The sequence below is a fragment of the Bos indicus genome, chromosome 12, assembly GCF_029378745.1.
Source record: "Bos indicus isolate NIAB-ARS_2022 breed Sahiwal x Tharparkar chromosome 12, NIAB-ARS_B.indTharparkar_mat_pri_1.0, whole genome shotgun sequence".
NCBI classification, from domain to species: Eukaryota; Metazoa; Chordata; class Mammalia; order Artiodactyla; family Bovidae; genus Bos; species Bos indicus.
The window spans coordinates 54,546,033-54,568,946 of NC_091771.1; the positions used below are offsets into that span (position 1 = coordinate 54,546,033).

The 22,914-nt window shown below is 42.6% G+C and overlaps 1 long non-coding RNA gene across 1 annotated transcript in view; it reads left to right on the forward strand.

Moving 5' to 3' along the window:
* The window catches only part of LOC109567128 (uncharacterized), a 223,535-nt gene that overhangs the window by 14,443 nt on the left and 186,178 nt on the right, over window positions 1–22,914 (forward strand). The window contains exon 2 of the long non-coding RNA XR_002181970.2: window positions 7,906–7,975. This is a non-coding gene — a long non-coding RNA (uncharacterized lncRNA). The remainder of the gene's footprint in view (window positions 1–7,905; window positions 7,976–22,914) is intronic.

Consider the following 22,914-nt stretch of genomic DNA (forward strand, 5'->3'; position numbering starts at 1 on the left):
CCTTTAGCACCTTCTAAAGATTTCATAAATCAAGGAACATGCCATGGTGTGCTGAAGGGATAAGTGTTTGAGAGGTGATGAAGTTTACTTAGAGAATTTCAAGTTCAGTTTTATTTGAACTCAAGCTGTGAATGGACCTACAGTGCTGAGTATCCTTCTGGGCCTGTTTAAATAGTAGCTCCAATTCCCTTCTCCAGCAGTCTGGCTCGTCACCCAGTGAGCGCGACAAATGCTGATCTGTCCTGCCTGGGGCCCTGCCCTGGGACAGGCCACCAGTCTGAACTCCTTGAAACCTAATCCTTCAAGCACCAGCTCAAGTCACACTCTTGCCATGAAGTTTTTCTTGACAACTCCAGGGCCCATGGGTCCTTCCCGCCTTTGAAGTTAGAGGCGCTTGTTGGCATTACGTTATTAATTTAGCCTTTCAAGTATGTGTGGCTAGGAGATTTTTGCCCACTAGAAATTCTGGGGGCTGCAGCTGCTTGAGGGAAGAATGACCTTTCCAGTGGCTGCCTGCTGAGGGCGGTCACTCATGGTGAGGGCTGTCTGGTAAGGGTGGTCACTCATGGAGAACAGAGTGAGAACGGGCTTCAAGAGGACAAAGGAAGAAAACAGAGAACACAGCATGGGGTGAAGGGAATTCCCTGGAATCCCCTGGATGACAGAGAATAGGACAGGAGAGTAGGACAGAATATAAGTGGCTTCTCTCAGTGAGAGCTTTCCGGGGGGAGAAAGAAATGGATACCTAGAAATGAGGAGCAAAACGAGTGTTTTTGTTTTGTTTTTTCATGGTACTGCCAGGATGTAGTTTAGTCTTAGAGTTGCTCTTGTCTTTCTGTTCATTTCTTCATGTCTATGGCCATCACATCTTGACTGAATTTCCTTTATGAGCTAGACACTGTTTAGGTCTGGAAATGGAGAGAATAAGATATATTCTGATAGGAAAGATAGACAATAAGGACAAGGAAAGTAGAAACAAATGAGATGATGCCAACTATTATTAGATCTATGAAGAAAAGAGAATAGGGGGATATGACAGACTGTGATTTTGTCCAGCTTTCATATAGATTTCTTATATACAGTTTATTTATTCTTCCAAAGTAGATGGGACTGCCCAGGATTCTGCCTTAGGCATCCTGTTACTCTTCATTCTTCCCACCTTATATGTTACTGTGCCCAGTCATTCAGTCATGTTTGACCCTTTGTGACCCCATGGACTATAGCCTGTCAGGTTCCTCTGTCCATGAGATTCCTGGCAAGAATACTGGAATGGGTTGCCATTTCCTCCTCCAGGGCATCTTCCTGGCCCAGGGATCAAATATGAGTCTCTGTATCTCCTGCATTGGCAGGTGGATTCTTTCCCACCGCACCATCTGGGAAGCCCCTATGCCTTACTAGTTAGTCCTTATTTCAAATATATGAATGAAGAGAGAGCTCTGTTATGGGACAACTGCTGTTATTGGATTTCTTCTCCTTTCTTGTGCCACAGATGCTTTTGGAAGTTGGATGAAACCTATAGCTACCTTCTCAGAATAATAGTTTCAAATATGCACAAAACAAAATACCTGAGATTCCTGTGGAAACTCATAGGTACAGTCTACAGTCCTCTGATCCCAAACTGATAAATCCCTGAGAGGTGATATAAGTATTATCTGCAGGAAGTCTTGTGAAGGAGAAGCTTCACTTTGGAGATCATGGCTCTTTTTATTTCCACAATATGGACTGAATACTGATGAAAGCGAACTACGTCGAACGTTTAGGGGAAAGGCATGCCAAACAGCCTTCAGTACTGAGCAACCAGGTGAAGCTGAGTTAATAAAACAGAAGTCCAGAATAAATGACAGATCACTGGTCTGGTGGACTCCTAGCCAAGCTGTGGGTTCCCTGGTGGCTCAGATGGTAAAGACTCTGCCTGCAATGCAGGAGACCCAGATTCGCTCTCTGGGTTGGGAAGATCTCTTGGAGGAGGGCATGGCAACCCGCTCTAGTATTCTTGCCTGGAGAATTCCATGGACAGAGGAGTCTAGTGGGCTGTAGTCCATGGGGTCACAAAAGAGTCTGATATGACTGAGTGACTAACACTTTCACCTTTTAGTTTTCACTTGACCAGGCACCAGGGTCCTAGATTAGAGCATGAAGTATGCACCCTGGGAGGAAAATCGCCTCACCAGAAATAATTTCACTCTGCCCAGGTTGAGAGGGTGGGAGCCACCAGGCCCAGGCAGGATGGAACGTGCCTGGAGCTAGTCTGCAGAGAACCTGCACAGATGGGCCAGAAGGGCTAAGTGACCTGGAGTTTCAGACCAGGGCCCCGAGAGGAAATGTGAGCACCAGCCTGGGTCTACAAGCTGAGGCAAAGGATGCAAGTCACCAGCTCTCAGGCTTTCCCAGGAGCCCCATTGTAGGGGAATTCCCGGCCAAATTACAGGGTATTTAGAAACAGCTTTTCCATAGCCTTGTGCTGTCGACTGGGGTTTCCTCTTTGAATTTAACTTGGAGGACTCAGCGAGGCATAGGGTAGCAGCAAAGCTGCATGCCTTGGGGCTTCTGACTCCCAGAAAGCAGGAAGAGAGGGTGGCGGCATCCACTCTGCCCTCTCCATCTTTTATTTTTTTTGTCTCCTATGGTTGGTCTTCAATGGGTTGTGACCCACAATGATACCACACTCAACACATCCAAGGTTGATCTTATCATCTTCCGGCGTTCCTTTGTTGGCTTATGATAACATTCTTTCCCAAGTTACATTAATTAAAAAAACAATGGCGCTTTTAAACACCTTTTCCTTCATGGTTTGCCATATGCAAGCCCCATGGTTCACACATTTAAAACAGATCTCCCATCTTCCTTTTTCAAGAGCAGCAGCTCTTGAGAAGAACATTATCTCATGTCTACATTTCTACCCAAGCCTTTCAACTGAGTTTCCATTTTTTTTTTTCACATTAAAATCCTACATTTCTTACCCTGGGACCCCTATACCCTTCCCTTCAGGAAACATACAAACTACCCAAAATGATTAAGATTCTTTGTGTTAATTTTTTCCCCTTTGCTCATAGGTCCTATTTTCTTCTTTCCATGCCTAGTGACTTTTGCTTAAATGCCAAATATTGTGAATTTTATGGTGTGGAATACAGATTTATTTATTTTTTTGGTACCACTTTAAATATTTCTGGGCTTTGCTCTGGGGTGCAATTAGTTGGTTGGCATCAGTTTGATCCTTTTGAGGCTTGCTTTTAAGCATCCTTAGGCAGGTCCAGAGTAGCTTGTAGTCTGTGTCTAATTTGGCAGCACTGCTCAGGTAATATGGGCTTCCCTGGAGGCTCAGATGGTAAAGGATCCGCCTGCAGTGTCAGAGACCTGGGTTTGATCCCTGGGTTGGGAAGACTCCCTGGAGAAGGGAATGGCTACCCACTCCAGTATACTTGCCTGGAGAATCCCATGGACAAGTAATACCCTTCTGAAGGCTCTTCTCCTTGCCCCTTGTAGGATGAAGTCTTTTCATTCTGGTTGGCAGGAAAAGGGAGCTCTTCCTAAACCTGGGGGAACTTGAGGGTTGTTCCTTCTGCTTCTTTCAGGTGGCTCTTTGGCCTCAGTATTTTCCTTATGTGCTTGCTCTTCAGGGCTCAAGAAGGAAACCTCTGTGGATTTCTGAGCTCTTCCTCTCTCTGCACCTCTCTCCTCTACAGGTCTCTGCCCTGCTCACTCTAGCTGGCCTGGTCTCCTCATTTTCAGCTGTGTCCTCGACTCAACTGAAAGTCACTCAGTCGTGTCCAACTCTTTGCAATCCCAGGGAATAGTCCATGGAATTCTCCAGGCCAGAATACTGGAGATGGTAGCCGTTCTCTTCTCCAGGGGATCTTCCCAACCCAGGGATCGAACCCAGGTCTCCAGCGTTGCAGGTGGATTCTTTACCAGCTGAGCCACAAGAGGAGCCCCAGATTCTATCAAACTCTGTTGGGGTTTCTTGTCCCTCAGTTGTGTTCAAAAACCCTTTTGAGGCTTGAGGCAAGAGTGAGCTGGGCCACTTATGGGACTCACCCTGTTTAGCTTCTCTCAAAGCTTAATGTCTTACACTACCAGCTATCCACAATCTGAAAAAGTGTTGTGTATTTTTGTATGCTTTTTTTCTTTTGAAAATTAAGGCAGGTAGGTAAAGGCAGTCCTTATTACTCTAGCAGGGTTAGGTGACCAGAGTCTAAATCAATACCTTTATAATGAGACCACATTTCATCTACCTATCTTTATCTACTACTTTTTTTTTCTTTTGGTTTGAATTATATTTTAGTTGGATTTTTTTATTTACTTGTATACTCAGCCTAGCAGGATAAACATACCATGTATCTTTGGATGGTTTCAAAAAAGTGTCAATCCATTTCCCTTGAAGATAATATCTAGTAGATAAACAAGTGCTCCAAAAATGCCAGACAGAGTAGTATTCACATGTGAAAGTACATATTTATCCTTTAAAATACATGTAGAGGGACTTGGCCGCTGGTACAGTAGATAAGAATCCACCTGCCAACACAGGGGTCGTGGGTTCTATCCCTGGTCCTGAAGCCCTCGGGCCCTGGAGACAACAAGAGAAGCCGCCTCTATGAGAAGCCCGTGTACCACAGTGAAGAGTCACTCTCAGCTCACTGTGATTGTGCAGCAATGAAGACCCAGCACAACTGAAAATAAATCAGTACATGTAGAATGAAACCAATTCGATATCTTCATATGGTAGGGTGAAGGACAGATATTGGGTGAGAACTAAACTTCCTCACACAGTTCTTATTAATATCCACACCTCTGTCTTACTGTACCCTATACATCCCCTCATTCAGCAGATGCTTGCTAAATATTAGACCAATCACAGGGGCAAAGGGAGTGGCCGCAGACCTCCTTGTGGTTTTCTGAGTATCATTAGTACATGGGTACCTTCCAGCCCTAATGGCGACTGAGGTTTCTTACAGTTGAGATGTTAAATCTACCATAACTCATATTTTAATAACAGTATTAAGACAAGATTCACTCAGTTCTACAATGATCTGTGAGCTTAAGCCAGCAATGATCCAATATCTGAGGTTTACACTTCTAGACTAAAGGAGAATGTTCTTAGAGTACAGATAAATCAGGCAGATTTCATTCTTGCGTGTTCAGACACATGCAGGGGGGAAAAAAAAACCCTGCTATTCAAAAACAAAGAGAACACAACTTTTCATAAAGTTCCAAATGTTAAATTCACTGTGTGAGTCATAATTAATATATATTAAAATAATTTTCTTTTAGTGGACCAGAATGTTTTGTCTTTATAATATGTGAATCCTTGTGTTATAAAATACCTGGAATTATAACTTATCCAGCAGTTGTAAAACATTTGCTCTTGAAATGTTGTTGTTCAGTCACTAAGTCGTGTCTGACTCTTTGAGACTCCATGGACTGCAGCACACCAGGCTCCCTTGTCCTCCAACAGGTCCCGGAACCCCTCTCAAATTCATATCCGTTGAATCAGTGATGCAATCTAACCATCTCATGCTCTGCTACCCCCTTCTTCTATTCCTTCAGCATCAGGGTCTTTTCCAATGAGTTGGCTGTTCATATCAGGTGGCCAAAGTATTGGAGCTTCAGCATCAGTCCTTCCAATGAAGATTCAGGGTTGATTTCTTTTAAAATTGACTGGTGTGAGCTCCTTGCAATCCAAGGGACTCTCAAGAGTCTTCTCCAACACCACAGTTCAGAAGCATCAATTCTTTGCCACTCAGCCTTCTTTATGGTTCAACTCTCATATCCATACATGACTACTGGAAAAACCACAGCTTTGATTCTTGCTCCAACAGGAGAACAAGGAATTCTTGACGCACAAAAATTTTCTTGAATTACATGAAAACTGTCCCCATCCACCACCAGTATCTACCATTTACAAACATAGACAATGAAATTTGAAGACAATCTGCTCTAATTTTTAGTATAGTTGGAATAAAATGTAGAATAGGCTCATGACTTTTTGCTCACTTTCAGTAACCCAAGCCCCTCTGGTCACTGAGTCTAAGTTGAGAAATAAGTCTAGTCAAATGCAATGGGACTAGGGGGCGTGGTAAGCTTCTAAAAGAGCCATATGGGAAGACTAACGTCCTTGGGAGCATAAGGTTATTCCTCATGGGTGCTCTTTTCCACAGAGGTGAAAGAGAAGGATTCTTTCTACCTTCTTAATTTCCCGCCATTGACCTTTAGAACATAAAAAGGTGTTTCATCTTCCATGAGAACTATTATTTTCTGAAGCCTAGGTTGAGTCTAGAATCTAGTGCCATGAATCACCAGGTGGCCACCAGGGGGCAGCTCTGTATCGCTTTTGGGCATCATTTTGTAGGTACTGGGGTATTATGGAAGGTTTCAGAGGACAGGGAGCTTCCCTGGTGGCTCAGTGGTAAAGAACCCACCTGCAATGCAGGAGACCCAGGTTCAATCCCTGGTTGGGGAAGATTCCCTGGAGGAGGAAATGGCAACCCCACTGGAGTACTCTTGCCTGGGAAATCCCATGGACAGAGGAACCTGGTGGGTTACAGTCCATGGAGTTGCAAAGAGTCGGACACTACTGAGAGAGTAACACTTGCACTTCAGAGCAGGGGAGTGACCTGATACAAATGTGTTAGGAAGATTAATTTAGAAGCTAGGGCTAAGAGGAAAGAATACACATAGAAATTCAGGTCTAAGACCACTGCTGTTATCTGAGAGTAAAGAGAAGGTAAAAGAAATAGAAATAGTTGAAATTGAAACTAGTAATGGAAAAGGAATTCCAGGGATACTGTTAACAGAAATGTTAACCCAGGACTGCATGACTGAGTGGATATGGAGGGAGGAAAAAAAAATGGAGAACAAGTTTCTAGTTGAAGAATGTTAAAAATTCTGATAATGGAAATAAATCAGCTTAGCCATCGCTTTCCCCCCTTTACATGTAATTTATCTCATTTTAACAAAATTTATCAAAAATTTGAGGATACTCTTAAGATGTTCATATACCCAAAGAGGCTTTTTGGAATATTTCTTGGGGAATGGAAAAATCAGAGTCGGGCAAATGTGGTATCTACCCTTCTTCTCTAGCTCCTTGTTTGTTCCTCCTTCATTAAATGGTAGATGTTTGTAGACACATGGGCTTCTCAGCTTGCTCAGTAGTAAAGAATTCGCCTGATAATGCATGAGATGAAAGAGATGCGTGTTCGATCCCTGGGTCAGGAAGATCTCCTGGAGGAGGAAATGGCAACCCCACTCCAATATTCTTGTCTGGAAAATCCCATGGACAGAGGAGCCTGGAGGGCAACAGTCCATGGGGTCTCAAAGAATGGGATGCAACTGAGTACATGAGCACATGCCTTGGAGACACATGTCCTGAGTCTACCACTCTGGTTGGGTGGAGGGCAAGTCAGTGGAAAATTGTGTCTTGGGGAGGATGTGGCCTCAGGAGATCTTTGTGTTAATACCCATGTCCACATTACTTCATGGAGCTTACAGTCTCACTGTATTAATAAGGTGGGTATTAGGTCAAACTGCTACTGCTACTGCTAAGTCACTTCAGTCATGTCCGACTCTGTGTGACCCCAGAGACGGCAGCCCACCAGGCTCCCCCATCCCTGGGATTCTCCAGGCAAGAACACTGGAGTGGGTTGCCATTTCCTTCTCCAACGCATGAAAGTGAAAAGTGAAAGTGAAGTCGCTCAGTAGTGTCCAACTCCTAGCGACCCCATGGACTGCAGCCTACCAGGCTCCTCTGTCCGTGGGATTTGCCAGGCAAGAGTACTGGAGTGGGTTGCCATTGCCTTCTCCATTAGGTCAAAAGATTTCCCCAAACATAAATACCTGCCAAATGTATCTGAGGGGAGATCCCAACATATTACAACCTTAAGTCAGTAATGCTTCTGAATCTTTTAAAAGGAAAATAAAGAAGCCCCAGAATGGAAGCTGGAAGCGAGTGGCGGCAAAGAGCACTCTTCATGGGACTGATGTGAGTTATGAAGTTTTCCGTTTCTGGTCTGTATTTGTTCTGGCCTTTCATTTTTCTTTATACTTTTACAGTTGTGGACTAAAAGTGGAAAAGGTGAAACAGCACAGTAAACACAAGGAGGTGGTGAGGTTTTGTCACTGGGGAAGCTAATCAATAGTTTTGATACAGAATCCAGGACAAAAAGCATCACAGCGGACCTGCCAAATTATGCCATTGATTTCAGCAAACAGACACTTACTCAGATTCTCAAAGGCTGCATGAGTCTGGTTTCTCTGCCACAGCTCCCTGGAGTTCTGCTGCGCTAGGCTGCTGCACACTTTGGGTCCATTGAGGTCACTCATATGGTGGCCTTGACCCTCCTTGGTTTGTCTGGATTGCCTTTTGCCTGTTACCACCTTAAAGGTCTCGCTCTGTCGCTCACCACTCATCCCTCCTTTGGAGGGGTGCTTGAAAAGGACAAGCACCTTTTCTTTCTTACATCTTGAAAATACTCAAAGTCGAATTATTTTTCCCCTACCCACTGGCTCTGCCATTGACACGCCATCGTAATCTCTTACCTGCTGCTGCTGCTGCTACTACTAAGTCGCTTCAGTCGTGTCCGATTCTGTGCGACCCCATAGACGGCAGCCCAGCAGGCTCCCCCGTCCCTGGGATTCTCCAGGCAAGAACACTGGAGTGGGTTGCCATTTCCTTCTCCAAAGCATGAAAGCGAAAAGTGAACGTGAAGTCATTCAGTTGTGTCTGACTCTTCGAGACCCCATGGACTGCAGCCTACCAGGCTCCTCCGTCATGGTATTTTCCAGGCAAGAATCTCTCACCTAGATTACTGTAATTGCCTTTAAATGGTCCACTTGCACTTAGCATAGCTCGCCCTACAGCTTGTTTCTCAACACCGCAGCCAGTAATTCTGACTGTCCACTCCTGTCACTCTTTGGTTGACAATTCTGCAATGGCTCCTGATTTCACTCTTCTATTTATTCTTTATTGAAGTGATAGTTGACTTACAATGTCGTGTTAGTTCCATGTGTAGAGTGATTCGGTTATACATATTTATATATTATTTTTCATATTCTTTCCCATTATGGTTTATTAAAAGATATTGAATATAGTTCCCTATAGGTGCTATAGGATAGGGACTTGGTTACTTATCTATTTTATATATAATAGTTTGTGTCTGCTAATACCAAACTCCTAATTTATCCTACCCTCCCTTTCCCCTTTGGTAACCAAAAATATGTTTTCTGGGTCTGTGAGTCTGTTTCTGTTTCGTAAATGAGTTCATTTATATCGTATTTTAGATTCTACGTGTAAATGATATCACATGATATTTGTCTTTGACTGACTTTACTTGGTATGATAATCTCTACGGCCATCCATGTTGCTGCAAATAGTATTAGTTTGTTTTTTTTTTAATGACTGAGTAGTAGTCCATTGTGTTTGTATACACACACACACACACACACACACGCACCACATCTTGTTTATTTCACCCGATTTCACTCTTAATCAAAGACAAAGTCCTCATAAAAACCTAAGGCTTTTGCTTTTCTGACCTCATCTCCTGCGGCTCACCTTTCATTCATTGTGCCTTGCTGGCACTTCCCTAGAACACTCCATGCATGGCGAAATGCCTGGCTTCCTTCGCATCTTCCGGAGACTGAGGAGAAAAGTGTCAGTTGGGCTCCTTGAGAGCCTGTTTTAAATCACAACCTTCTTTCCCTAGTACCCCAAATCCCTTTATCCGCTTCTACTTTTATCTGCATAGCAGTTGTCTGTATAAATCTAATGCACTCTGAGGCATCCATTGACATGTTATTTTCAAGTTGTTTAGGAAAAAAGTGATTTGAACTATTTTTGCAAAAGTAAGCGTGATTAATTCAAAGTGAAAAAGTGCTTACAAATGTGTATTTTTTCTGAGGGTGAGGTGGATGTAGACAGCACAGGTGCTAGGTAGAAAAGGAAAAGGGATGTTGCTCGGAGGAAAGACTTGTATTTTGTTCCCTGGTTATTTGTGTTTTACCATGTAGTTTCCTCCTGGGGAAGTTCTTGTAGAGCTGCTTAGACCCCGGCTTTCAGTGTTCCTGCCCAACCCTCACCTTCCCACAGTGCCCAGAACTTCAGGAGGCTGGCCCAGGGTCGGGTTCGTACACTGCATACAAGTGCCACACAAGTGCAACCTCGTTTGAGACTGGAATCAGTGCTTTGGCACTTTTCACCACCATGATGTTGAGGCTGGGCTCCAGTGCAAAACCCTCACCGATGATTGAGTCTCCGGGTACCCTCCCCCTTCCACTAAGCTTCTCGATCTACCATAGATGCTGGAAAATGCCAGACGTCTTCCTCGGGGTCCTTGCTCTGGAATGCCACCCCTGCCTCTGACAGCCATAGGCTTACTCCCTTACTTCTCTGATGGTTTTGCTTCTGTGCCACCTTCTCATCCCTTTCATGGAGCACAGCCTTGTCACGGGGAGGGGGCTTACATAACTCAGTGAAGCTATGAGCCTTTGCTGTGCAGGGTCACTCAAGATGGACAGGTCACAGTGAAGAGTTCTGACAAAGTGTGGTCCACTGGAGAAGAAAATGGCAACCTACTCCACTACTCTTGCCTGGAGAATCTCATGGACAGTATGAAAAGGCAAAAGGTATGATGCCAGAGGATTCATGTCTGACTCAATGGCTATGAATTTGTGGAAACTCCAGGAGATAGTGGGGAACAGAGGAGCCTGGCATGCTACAGTCTATGGGGTCACCGAGAGTCAGACAAGACTTAGTGACTGAACAGCAACAACATCTTCTCATATTTAAAACTGCTCCCTCATAGAAATGTCTTATGACATCCTTTATATGTGGAATCTAAAAAGAAATGATACAAATGAACTTATTTACAAAACAGAAACAGACTCAGACTTAGGGATGAACTTATGGTTGCTGGGGGCGGGGGAAAAATAGGGGTAACTGATAGGGAGTTTGGGATGGACTCTGCTATACTTAAAATGGATAACCAACAAGGACCTAGTGTATAATACAGGGCACTCTGCTCAATGTAATGTGGCAGCCTGGATGGGAGGGAAGTTTAGGGGAGAATGGATACATGTATATGTATGGCTGAGTCCCTTTGCTGTTCCCCTGAAACTAACGCAATACTATTAATTGGCTATATTCCAATATAAAATAAAAAGTAAAAGAAAAAATAAAAATAAATAAAAAATTGCTTTCTCCTTGGTACTTCTGTCCTTTTGTTCTTGCTTTTTTTAATCCATAGCATGATAATCTCCAACATACTCTCATTTATCTGTTATTTTGTTTCTCTTAAAGAGAATGTTAAGGTCCATGGGATTTTTTTTTTAAATGATGGCATTTTATTTGTTATTGATGTATGCTCAGCTTATGGAATTGCCCTTAGCATTCTCCAGTTGCTCAGTAAAAATTCTGTTTTTTGCCACTGTGGAGAGGATTCGAGCAGTTCTAGACCGTGTGGGGAGTGGGGTGAGACTGAGCTTACACTGTGATATTCTGGGTCTCGGTTTCAACCCAGCCAGGAACCCCGTTGCCTTTAATAATAAACAGGGAGCATCTGTGTTTTCAAACACGGCCATGCTTCTCTCAGCTTTGGCAAGGACTGGGGGATTGTCTAGAGGCTGATCCTCACAGGAAAAAAAAAAAAATTCACTGGCGTTTATTTGCGTTGTAGTGTTGTTAATTTCTGCTGTACACTTCCCTCTTTGGCACCGCAGGGCACTGGGCAGAGTACCTGTGCTCTGCAGTCGGTGCTCATTAGTTGTCTTTTACACATAGTGGTGAGTACGTGTCAGTCCATTCTCCCAATTCATCCCACTCCTCTTTCCCCCTCCTTGGTGTCCATACACTCGTTCTCTTTGTCTGTGTTTCTATTTCTGCCCTGCGAATAGGTTCATCTGTACCATTTTCTAGATTCCGCACATATGCATTGATATATGATATTTGTTTTTCTCTTTCTGACTTACTTCAGTCTGTATGACAGTCTCACAGGACATTGTAATTTTTCTTCATCCAAGTATGCAATAATTTCTATAAACAGAAGTCGTGACAGGAATATTTGTGCTTCCTGTATGGAAGGAAGAAGAATTCTCTTCTTGATAGGCTTTAAATTCTCCTTCCCAAAGTTTAATGACTTAAAACAATGACAACATTCATCTTGTTCATAAATCTGTAATTCAGGTAGAGCTCAACGGTGATAGTTTCTTTCCCACTCGACATCAGCTGGGGCAGCTTGAAGTCTGGAGGCTAGAATCATCTGAACACGTGCCCATCCATTTTCTGATGGTTAGTGCTGGCTGTTGACTGACTGAGCCCATGACAAAAACTGTTGCCAAATATTGTAGATACATGCGTTTCTGTATGTGGCCTGAGCATCCTTACCACATAGTGACCAGTTTCCAAGGGTGAACATTTTGAGAGAGAGGTGAAACAGGGGATTCAGGCAGTCATAAAAGCTAGTCCAGTTTCAAAGGGAAAAGAAAGAGACCTTAATTCTTGATGGAGGAGTGGCAATTTCTAAGAGCGTGTATGACTAAAAATATCACTATCACCATTTTTAGAAAATGTCTACAGCCAATACTCTGGCTATTACACTAGCAATCTCTTCATCAAAATAAACTTCTCTGAGACTTCAAAAATCTCATTTCATTTTAGTCTCAGACTCAGTCAGGCTTGGGTTCAGAATCTCACTATCAAAATGGGGTCCAGGCGTGATGAGCTCTGTAGGTGTGTATCATCTTTTTTTTTACATGTACAGAATGTGGCCAAGTCTTTAATCAGACTTTATTAAACATAGGCAAATTCACGCTGGGGAGAAACCATACAAATGTGAAGAATGTGGCAACCCCTCTTTTTTTTTTTTTTTAAATTGGAGGATAATTGCTTTACAATGTTGTGTTGGTTTCTGCTGAGGTACAGCTTCTTGAGTCCCATTTCTCTTGGTCGGAAGATATGTGAACTAAAGAGACAAATTATTTGCCTCCAATAATCAACATGCCAAGAAAGGGCATAGGATAACTGCTAAGTTGTTGTTTTGACACTAAGTCATGCTCAACCCTTTTCAACCCCATGGACTGTAGCCTTCCAGGCTCCTCTATCCATGGGATTTCCCAGGCAAGAATACTGGAGTGGGTTGCTATTTCCTTCTCCAGGGAATCTGCCTGACCCAGAGATCGAACTTACGTCTCCTGCTCGGCAGGTGGATTCTTCACCACTGAACCATCTCAGAAGCTATAGATATCCTTATTCCAAAATGGAGGTAGTGGTGGTGGAAACGTGAGACCCAGTATGCAGGGGTCCACTGAAATGTTGACATAGATGTCAACTCCCACTGCCTGACAGTACTCTAGAAAATCTGCATAGAACTTCTCCCTGTGACCTGGGCTTCCTTACAATATGTTTCAGTCGCAGTAGTCAAATGGAAGAGGAAACTGGTCGTCTTTAAGCCAAATAACAAAAATCATCTGGACCAGTACTGTAAGATACTACAGCAATTTCATCTGCTTTTATCAAAAAAGTAGCATTTTCTAGCTAACAGGTAACATCAACAAATGCTGTAGTTGAAAAGTAGAGTACTCTGTGGAATTATGAGTTCAGTTTTGGCTGCATGTTTTCAAAAGATAACCTAGAAAGGTGTGCTCATGTTTGTAGTAGTTAAACAGTTATCTCAGGTGAAAGAAAAAACACCATGAGTTCGACCATTAGGGCGATTCTAGAAGCACCTGTCTTATATCAGAAGCTTAGAAAAATGAGGACGATTCTAAAATAGAAAGATTTTAATTTGGGGGGAACATGGTGGGGAAATAAGCAAGAAAAATATTCTGGTTCTCTGTTGGTGTGTAACTGTGAAAACTTAGTGGCTTTTATTTTTTGTAGGTTTTTTTGATGATGGCCTTTCTGATTGATGTGAGGTGATACCTTGTTGTAGTTTTGATAGGCATTTCTGTAATAATGAACAATGTTGAGCATCTTTTCATGTGTTTATTAGCCATCTGCATGTCTTCTTTAGAGAAATTTCTGTTTAGGAGGTTCAAGAGGGCAGGGACATCTGTATACCTTTGACTGATTCATGCTGAGGTATGGCAGAAACTAATACAATACAGTAAAGCAATTATCCTCAAATTAAAAATAAAAAACAACTTAGTGGCTTAAAGGAACCATTTCTTTTTAAAACTGTTTATTTTTTAATTTAAATTAAAAAAAACTATTTTATATTGGGGTATAAATAGCTGATTAACAATGTTGTGAGTTTCAGGTGGACAGCAGAGGGACTCAGCCATGCGTATACATGTGTCTTTTCTCCCCCAAACTCCCGTCCCATCCAAGAAGGAAACCTTTCTTTTTTTTTGTTTCCTTTTCTCTCAATAACATAGATCAGGCATTTGGGAATGGCTTCATATGATGTCATCAGGTACAGCTCAGGCTGCAGCATTCACTTCCAAGATGGCCTTTTTGTGCACCTTTTTGGTGCCTCAGAGCTCATCAGCCTTTCAGTCCATATGGTGTCTTACCTAACAGGGTCTCTGCAGACCTCTTATGCTTCTTACAGCTTCGTGGTTTTAAGATGGTCAGACATTTTACGTGATGGCTCAGAGTTCTCAGAGAATGTGTTCCAATAGACCCTGGTGGAAACTGCAAGTCTTCTTATAATCTAGCCTCAGAGGTCCCACTATGTCACCTAGGAAGTATTCTGTGGGTTAATCAGGACACTAAGGCCAGTCAGAATTCAATAGAAGTAGCAAGGAATTTGCAGTTAACGTTAATCTGTCACAGTCCAACTTTTGGCCGCAGATAATTTACATTTCTCCCCAAACACTCTGTATGTTCATGTATCTCAAAGCCTCTTAATCTCATCTTTTTTCAGCATTAGCTTGAAGTCTGGGATCTGATCGGCTAATTTAGGTGCAGGTGTGGATACATTTCTTAGGTGAAGTTTCTTGAGTACAATTCTGAAGACATGTGAGCTAGATGAGCTTTCTGCCTCTCTGCAACACCCAACATGTGAATAAAATGGTAGCTCTGCCATAGGAGAACCACGAGAGGCATTTTAATTCAAAAGTAGGACGGAAAAGAAGTTACACAAGCAGTCCCTGGGTTAGAATAATGATGAAATCCAGCTACAGTGCAGACACGTCCTAGATTAGGGTCCAGTTCTTTCCCTAGAATGATTCTCCATGGCTACTTGCTCTGCCTTCGGGACCTGCCCACTGAATCAGCCTTCCTTTTCCTCAAAGAAAGATCCTTATTTCTCGGTGACCAGTTTTCTTATTCTGCTTTCTCCCTCTCCCTTCACTCCCCAATTCAAGGCTTAAAAGGCTTCTTTTCATTTCTAATTTCAAACTAACATAATTTCTTTAAAATTTTTGTGGATTTATGTGTATCAAATTATAATCCACCCCATCAGTCCAAAGCCAGACCATGCTTCTTTTTAAAATCAACATTTTTTTGTTTCTTATTTTAAAATCTAGGTCTGAGAGTCAGGATGCTTGAGAGTAATCTTGCTAAGATTTTCAGAGGCCCTTCTGTCTAGGAGAAAGGATCTGAAAGGCAGGGCTTCAAGATCTTGAGAAGCCCTGGTACACACACCCTTTCGTCTTTCTTAGCCATGTCCTTGACATCATTACTTTACAAGGATGCTTTACTGGTGCTGCCCCAAACTTGGTGCTTACTTGGAGGTCATTTCTTATGTTGAGAGTCTTTTGATGGTTAGAAAAACTAAGATTTAACAGGTTTGTTTTTAGGAAGAGACTCACAGAATTAGAGAATGATCTTACAGTTGCCAGAGGGGAAGGATGGGGGAAAGGGATAGTTAGGAAGTTTGGGATGGACCTGTACACACTGCTTTATTTAAAATGGATAACCAATAAGTACCTAATATAGAGCACAGGGAACTCTGCTCAATGTTATGTGGCAGCCTGAATGGCAAGGGAGTTTGAGGGGGAATCAGATCAGATCAGATCAGATCAGTCACTCAGTCATGTCCGACTCTTTGCAACCCCATGAATTGCAGCACGCCAGGCCTCCCTGTCCATCACCAACTCCCAGAGTTCACTCAGACTCACGTCCATCGAGTCAGTGATGCCATCCAGCCATCTCATCCTCTGTTGTCCCCTTCTCCTCCTGCCCCCAATCCCTCCCAGCATCAGAGTCTTTTCCAATGAGTCAAGTCTTCGCATGAGGTGGCCAAAGTACTGGAGTTTCAGCTTTAGCATCATTCCTTCCACAGAAATCCCAGGGCTGATCTCCTTCAAAATGGACTGGTTGGATCTCCTTGCAGTCCAAGGGACTCTCAAGAGTCTTCTCCAACACCACAGTTCAAAAGCATCAATTCTTTGGTGCTCAGCCTTCTTCACAGTCCAACTCTCACATCCATACATGACCACTGGAAAAACCATAGCCTTGACTAGACGAACCTTTGTTGGCAAAGTAATGTCTCTGCTTTTGAATATACTATCTAGGTTGGTCATAACTTTCCTTCCAAGGAGTAAGCGTCTTTTAATTTCATGGCTGCAGTCACCATCTGTAGTGATTTTGGAGCCCAGAAAAATAAAGTCTGACACTGTTTGCACTGTTTCCCCATCTATTTCCCATGAAGTGGGGATGGATACACGTATATGTATGGCTGAGTTCCTTTGCTGTTCACCTGAAACTATTACAGCATTGTTAATCGGCTATTGTAGTTCAGCAGTTAAATCATGTCAAACTCTTTGTGATCTCATGAACTGCAGCACATTAGGCTTCCCTGTCCTTCCCTATCTGCCTGATTCCCTTGAGTTGGTGATGCCATCCAATCATGTCATCCTCTGTTGTCCCCTTCTCCTCATTCCCTCAATCATTCCCAGCATCAGGGTCTTTTCTAATGAGTCGGCTCTTTGCATCAGGTGGCCAAAGTATTGGAACCTCAGCTTCAGGATCAGTCCATACAATGAATATTCAGAGTTGATTTCCTTTAGGATTGACCAGTTGGATTTCCTTCCTGTCCAAGGGACTGTCAAGGGTCTACTCCAGCACCACATTTCAAAATCATCAATTCTTCTGTGCTCAGCCTTCTTTATGGTTCACCTTTCACACCCATACATGACCACTGGAAAAACCATAGCTTTGGCTGTATGGACCTTTGTTGGCCATGTCTCTGCTTTTTAGAATGCTGTCTAGGTTTGTCATAGCTTTTCTTCCAAGGAGCAAGTGTCTTTTAATTTCATGGCTGCAGTCACCATCTGCAGTGATTTTGGAGCCCAAGAAAATAAAGTCTGACACTGTTTCACTGTTTCCCCATCTATTTGCCATAAAATGATGGGAGATGCCATGATCTTTGTTTTTTGAATGTTGAGTTTTAAGCCAGTTTTTCACTCTCCTCTTTTACCTTGATCAAGAGGCCCTTTAGTTCCTCTTCACTTTCTGCCATTAGGGTGGTATCATCTGCATATCTGAGGTTGTTATTTCTCCTGGCAATCTTGGTTCCAGCCTGTGAGTCATCCAGCCTAGCATTTTGCGTGATGTACTCTGCGTATAAGTTAAATAAGCAGGGTGACAGCCTTGACATACTCCTTTTCCAGTTTTGAACCAGTCTGTATATATCATTATGCTGTGTTAAATTTTTTTTTTTTTAGTTTCAGGAATTTGAAGTGTCAATCAAGGAATAAAGCTTCTATCTGCCGCAGAGGTTTTAGGTATCAAAAGTTGCATGTGTATTGGTTGGTTTTGCTCTGATACTAAATTTAAAGGAATGGAAATAGGATCACTAAAAATATCCAAACCAATTATCACATTTGTTGCTGAATATTCCTAGGCACCGAAACACTAGATATTTGCTTAACTGACCAATGAATTTTATGTGTATTTGGCTTTTCTTGAATTTTAGAGAAACATAGGACTTGTATCTTAAACCGCAGATAGTGTATATTTGGGGAAATGGAGCCAAAAAGAGCAGAAATTTCCAGTCTTATTTGGCTCTGGCTTAATGGTGGAAAAATGCATGGGAAACTCACACTTTGGTGTTTGTTCCGACAGTCTGGCTAGTGTCATTTCTGCAACTCCCTGCTGATAGAGGAGAAAAGAGGATCTAGCCTCCCCAATAATTAGGATCCAGTGGGAAAGAAAGAAAACGATTCAAAATCCCCATTCTACATATGTCCAACATTGTTTTGATTTTTAAAATCTTCCTAAAATAAAACATGAGCAAGAGAAGTTTCTTCCCCAGAAACTGAAGACACACTTGAAATTTTATGTTACTTTAAAGGGAACTTTAAGACACATTTCTAACTATAATGGAACTTTGAGATCCATTTCTAACACGAATCAGTAGCTAGAACTATAATTTTTTTTTTTTTTAATTTGGGCATATGAGATGTCAGGCCTTTCTGAAAAACTGATACATTTATTTATGTGTGTAAATGAAAGCTTTTAAATTTGTTAAAGGAACATAAAATCTACTTGCTCACTAGGGCCAATTTTTTTTCTCAAGCTTTCTAAACTTCTTTGTGTAGACAGTTGAATCTTAATCTTACCACAGTCTAGCTTTTACCATTTTCCCAGCAGCCTGATAACTATTGGCATTAAGCTTTCATTCTCGGGCTTAGGCAGACATGCTTCTGCCCAGCACACACGCAGAACTGATGGCAGTAATGAGATAATGACTTGATAACATACATATGTTCCTTACTCTTTGAGTATGAGCTTGGGTGAGTATCAGTTATGACAGATTTGGACTCCTTATCCAAGTTGGGCTAAACCAAGCTGAATATCATTGGCAATTTTCTCTTACAAGTAAGATATTTCTCATGAAGCAGCTAACTTCTGACTTAGAAATAATTATTTTTAAAACCAATGTATTTCTGTTTATATATTCAGAGGTAGTGATCAGTGAAATGGCAAAACTTTTGAAGATGCTCTTGCTCCTTTAGAAGTTGGACGGTGATCAGACAGACCAAATGAAAAAAGGCTTGTTCATGAAAATACAGAGGTTAGAGGAGGCAACCAAGAAGTAAATGGAATTCTGATTAACAAAGTATGACTACTACTGACATTGTGAAAAGTAAGTTGACCACAGTTAGAATACACCAAACTCGATATTCTGTGCAGAGTCTGGTGTTACCTGTGATAACTTGTTCTACGTGTCCCCATCCCCTGCTACTTTTGGCATGGGAAGAATATGTCTGGGTTATATCTAGAATTTGGAGTTGGAAAACCCTTCAAGTTAATCTAGTCAAGTTAAGATGCTTTGCTCAATTCTCTTGGAGATAGTGACTGACTCAGGACTTATGACCCAACTTAGTGTGTTTTTGGTACTCTATTCTGACAAGCTGAATCCTGCTGTTTTTGTTCTTCCTCAACTATCTTTTGGGGATTAATGATTTTTTTACTCTAGTTACTCAAGAAACACACTCATCTTATGCTAGGAATGATGCAAATAAGAATGAAGAAGATAAAGCTCTATCCTCAATGTACACTCTAGACAGAGATGAACAAGAAACAAAATACTGAAATACAATGAAATGAGTGATAAAATTAGAGTATTAAAGAGTGCTATGGGAGTATGAAGAAAAGAAGGTAGAACCACTTTGAGGAACAAGTACGGTTTCACAGAAGAGGTAATGTTGAATTGGGATTTAACTGGAATTTAAAGGTGACTGGAAATTTCTAGGCAAAATAGTGGGAGGACGTATTCAAAATGGAGTAAAGCAGATGAACACTAGAATGGAAGTTTGAAGAAGCTCATGTTTCAGTCTTGTTCTCAACCCCTAGAAGGAGGGGAAAACAGACAATGATTCCATTGTGGGAAAACTAGGAGAAATGTTGAGACTGGGTTGTCTTGGCAAAGAGTGGAGAGTAGATGCTGGCATGGTGGAGGCTGTTGGCCTGCTAACCATCAGTAGGAATACAGCACCGAGGGATGAAATCAAGTGCGTCAAACCAGTGTTAGGAGAAATAAGATCTGCCAATATTCTAAATATATGTGATGTTAAGACACGGATAGGAAATGGACCAACAGTTTAGTAATAAGGAAAAGAAGTTGGGGTACTAGATGAAGAGTGAGGAGTAAGGGGTGAGGAATGAAGGTACCCTGGATGTGCTGTGCTGTGCTTAGTCGCTCAGTCGTGTCCGACTCTGTGACCCCATGGACTGTAACCCACCAGGCATGTCTGTCCATGAGGGTCCTTCAGGCTAGAATACTGGAGTGGTTTGCCAAGCTCTCCTCCAGGAGATCTTCCCAACCCAGGGATTGAACCCAGGTCTCCTGCATTGCAAGTGGATTCTTTACCATATAAGCCACTAGCAAAGTCCAAGAATACTGGAGTGGGTAGCCTTATCCCTTCTCCAGGAGATCATCCCAACCCAGGAATTGAACCAGGGTCTCCTGCCTTGCAGGTGGATTCTTTACCAGAGGGTACCAGTAGATAGAGCAGACAATTCCAGAGTGATTTAATGAGAACAGGAATCTGTTCCTTATCCACATTCCAAGCAGGCAGCCAGGCTATAGGTTGTTTACTTGAAGGAGCTGCGTAATTGGAAAGCTAACACTCTTGTATGGAAGATGTTCTGAGACCTTGTGCTGGAGTGGGGGGAAATGAGGCCAGAGAGGTAGACAGTGATAAAATCATGGAAGCTCTTATAGTTCATGTTAAGGGGTTTGGAATTTCCCTGAAGGCATTTAGAAGCCACTGAAGGACCCAGAGAAGGGAGATTTGCATTTTAGACAATTTCCTGGAAGCAGTGTCCAAGATGATTGGGGGTATAGGCAGTGAAATGAAATATAGGGTTATACATTAGAAGACTATATTAATAATTGTGATGCAAGATTAGGAGGACCTGAGTTAAGACTGTGATAAAATAGGCAGTGAGAAAGAGCAGGATTTGAAATACACTTAGGCATCAAAATAGACATATAAAAATGACATGTAAGAGGTGAGAGAGAGTGGAAAATTGAGCTTCATTTTCAGTATTCAAGGAAATCAACCCTGAATATTCATTGGAAGGACTGATGCTAAAGCTGAAGCTCCAATACTTTGGTCACTTGATGTGACAATCTGACTCACTGGAAAAGATCCTGATATTGGGAAAGATTGAGGGTAGGAGGAGAAGGGGTGACAGAGGATGACATGGTTGGGTGGCATCACCAACTCAATGGCCATGAATTTGAGCAAACTCCGGGAGATAGTGAAGGACTGGGAAGCCTGGCATGCTGCAGTCCATGGGGTCACAAAGAGTTGGACATGACTGACTGAACAACAACAACTGCTATAACAACTTGAAAATCTCAGTGCACTTGACCCAATAAAGAGTTATTTTTTTGGCTCGTGGTGCAGTCCAGTACACATTGGTAGTGGTGAGTGGGAGTGTCACTGTTTGAAATCATTCCTTCGGGGAACAAAACACCTTCCATTTCTTGGCTCTGAAAGCCCCTAGGCCCTCAGAGTCCTCCCCTGATCCTCCATCCAGCTGGTTGACACAGAAGGAGAAATAATGTGGAGAACTGTGGGGAGCTTTTGAGAGTCCACTCATGGAGATTGTGTATATCACTTCTGTCACATTCATTGATCTGAACTTATTCACATGGCCATACCTAATGGCAAAGGAGCCTGGGAAATATGCACAGGCTCAAGAGTTGTGGCACATGGGCTTAGTTGCTGTGGGGCATGTGGGATCTTCTTGAACCAGGAAGATTGAACCCACGTCTCCTACATTGGCAGGTGGATTCTTTACCACTGAGCCACCAGGGAGACCACCAAAAGAATTTTAGAGCTCCCCAGGTGCCTCACTGATAAAGAGTCTGCCTGCCAAGCAGAAGAAACGTGCTCAATCCCTGGGTCGGGAAGACCACCTGGAAAAGGAAATGGCAACCCACTCCAGTATTCTTGCTTGGGAAATCCCAAGGACAGAGGAGCATGGTGGGTTACAGTCCATGGGATCACAAAGAGTCAGACACAACTTAATGACCTAAGCAGCAACAACTGGGAAATGAGCTATCTCTAGATGTCCAAAAGGAGGAGAAAATAAACTGCTGAAGACACAAGCACAGTCTGCCCTTCCAACCACCAAGTGCCTTTTTCGGTATTCCTTTCTCCAATAGTAGACATTCTTTTTGCAAGAGAAACAACCTAAGGTCCCATCTTGTCGTTCATCCTGCTCAGAGTGCAGAATCTCCAGAGTATTTTTAGTGAGAGATGTGGCTTCTCATAGTTTGGTGAGTTAAAGAGGAAACTAACTGACATTCTACCTGCTCTCCACCCATATACAATGGTGTGTGAGTTCTCAGTGCTTCAATCATGTCAGACTCTTTGTGACCCAATGGACAGTAGCCTGCCAGCCTCCTCTGTCCATGGGATTTCCCAGGAAAGAATACTGGACTGGATTGCCATTTCCTCCTCCAGAGGATCTTCCCGACCCAGGGTTTGAACCCACGTCTCCTGTATCTCCTGCATTGCAGGAGGATTCTTTACCCACTGAGCCACTAGGAAAGACTATACAATGGTGTAATAGAGACCCAATAAGTACAAACAAACACTTCCATTTAGAAGAAGGCAGAGTGAGTAGCAGTCAGTTACTGGTGAAATTCACTGGATAGACATCATGAAAGACGGTCCCTTATCTTGAAGGCAGGGGAAGTTTCTTGATTAGTCCCAATTCTGCTGTCTTGGAGAAACTCCCTGGTTCATGACCCCTAGTTCTGTTCCCTAGGAGATTGTCACTTGTCCATATCTTCCTTGACCACATCTGACGTAGATGGTGGGGAGTTTGCCTTTCTTGAAGGATGCACAGCTTTCATACCCCATTCTTACTTGAAAGATATCTTAAGGTTCACTGAACGCTTATGTGCATTATTACACCAGGTTCACAATTTCTTTGTCAGTATAACTGTCTCAAAAATTAAGGCATACCTTGGAGACATTGTGGCTATGGTTCCAGACCACTGCAGTAAAGTG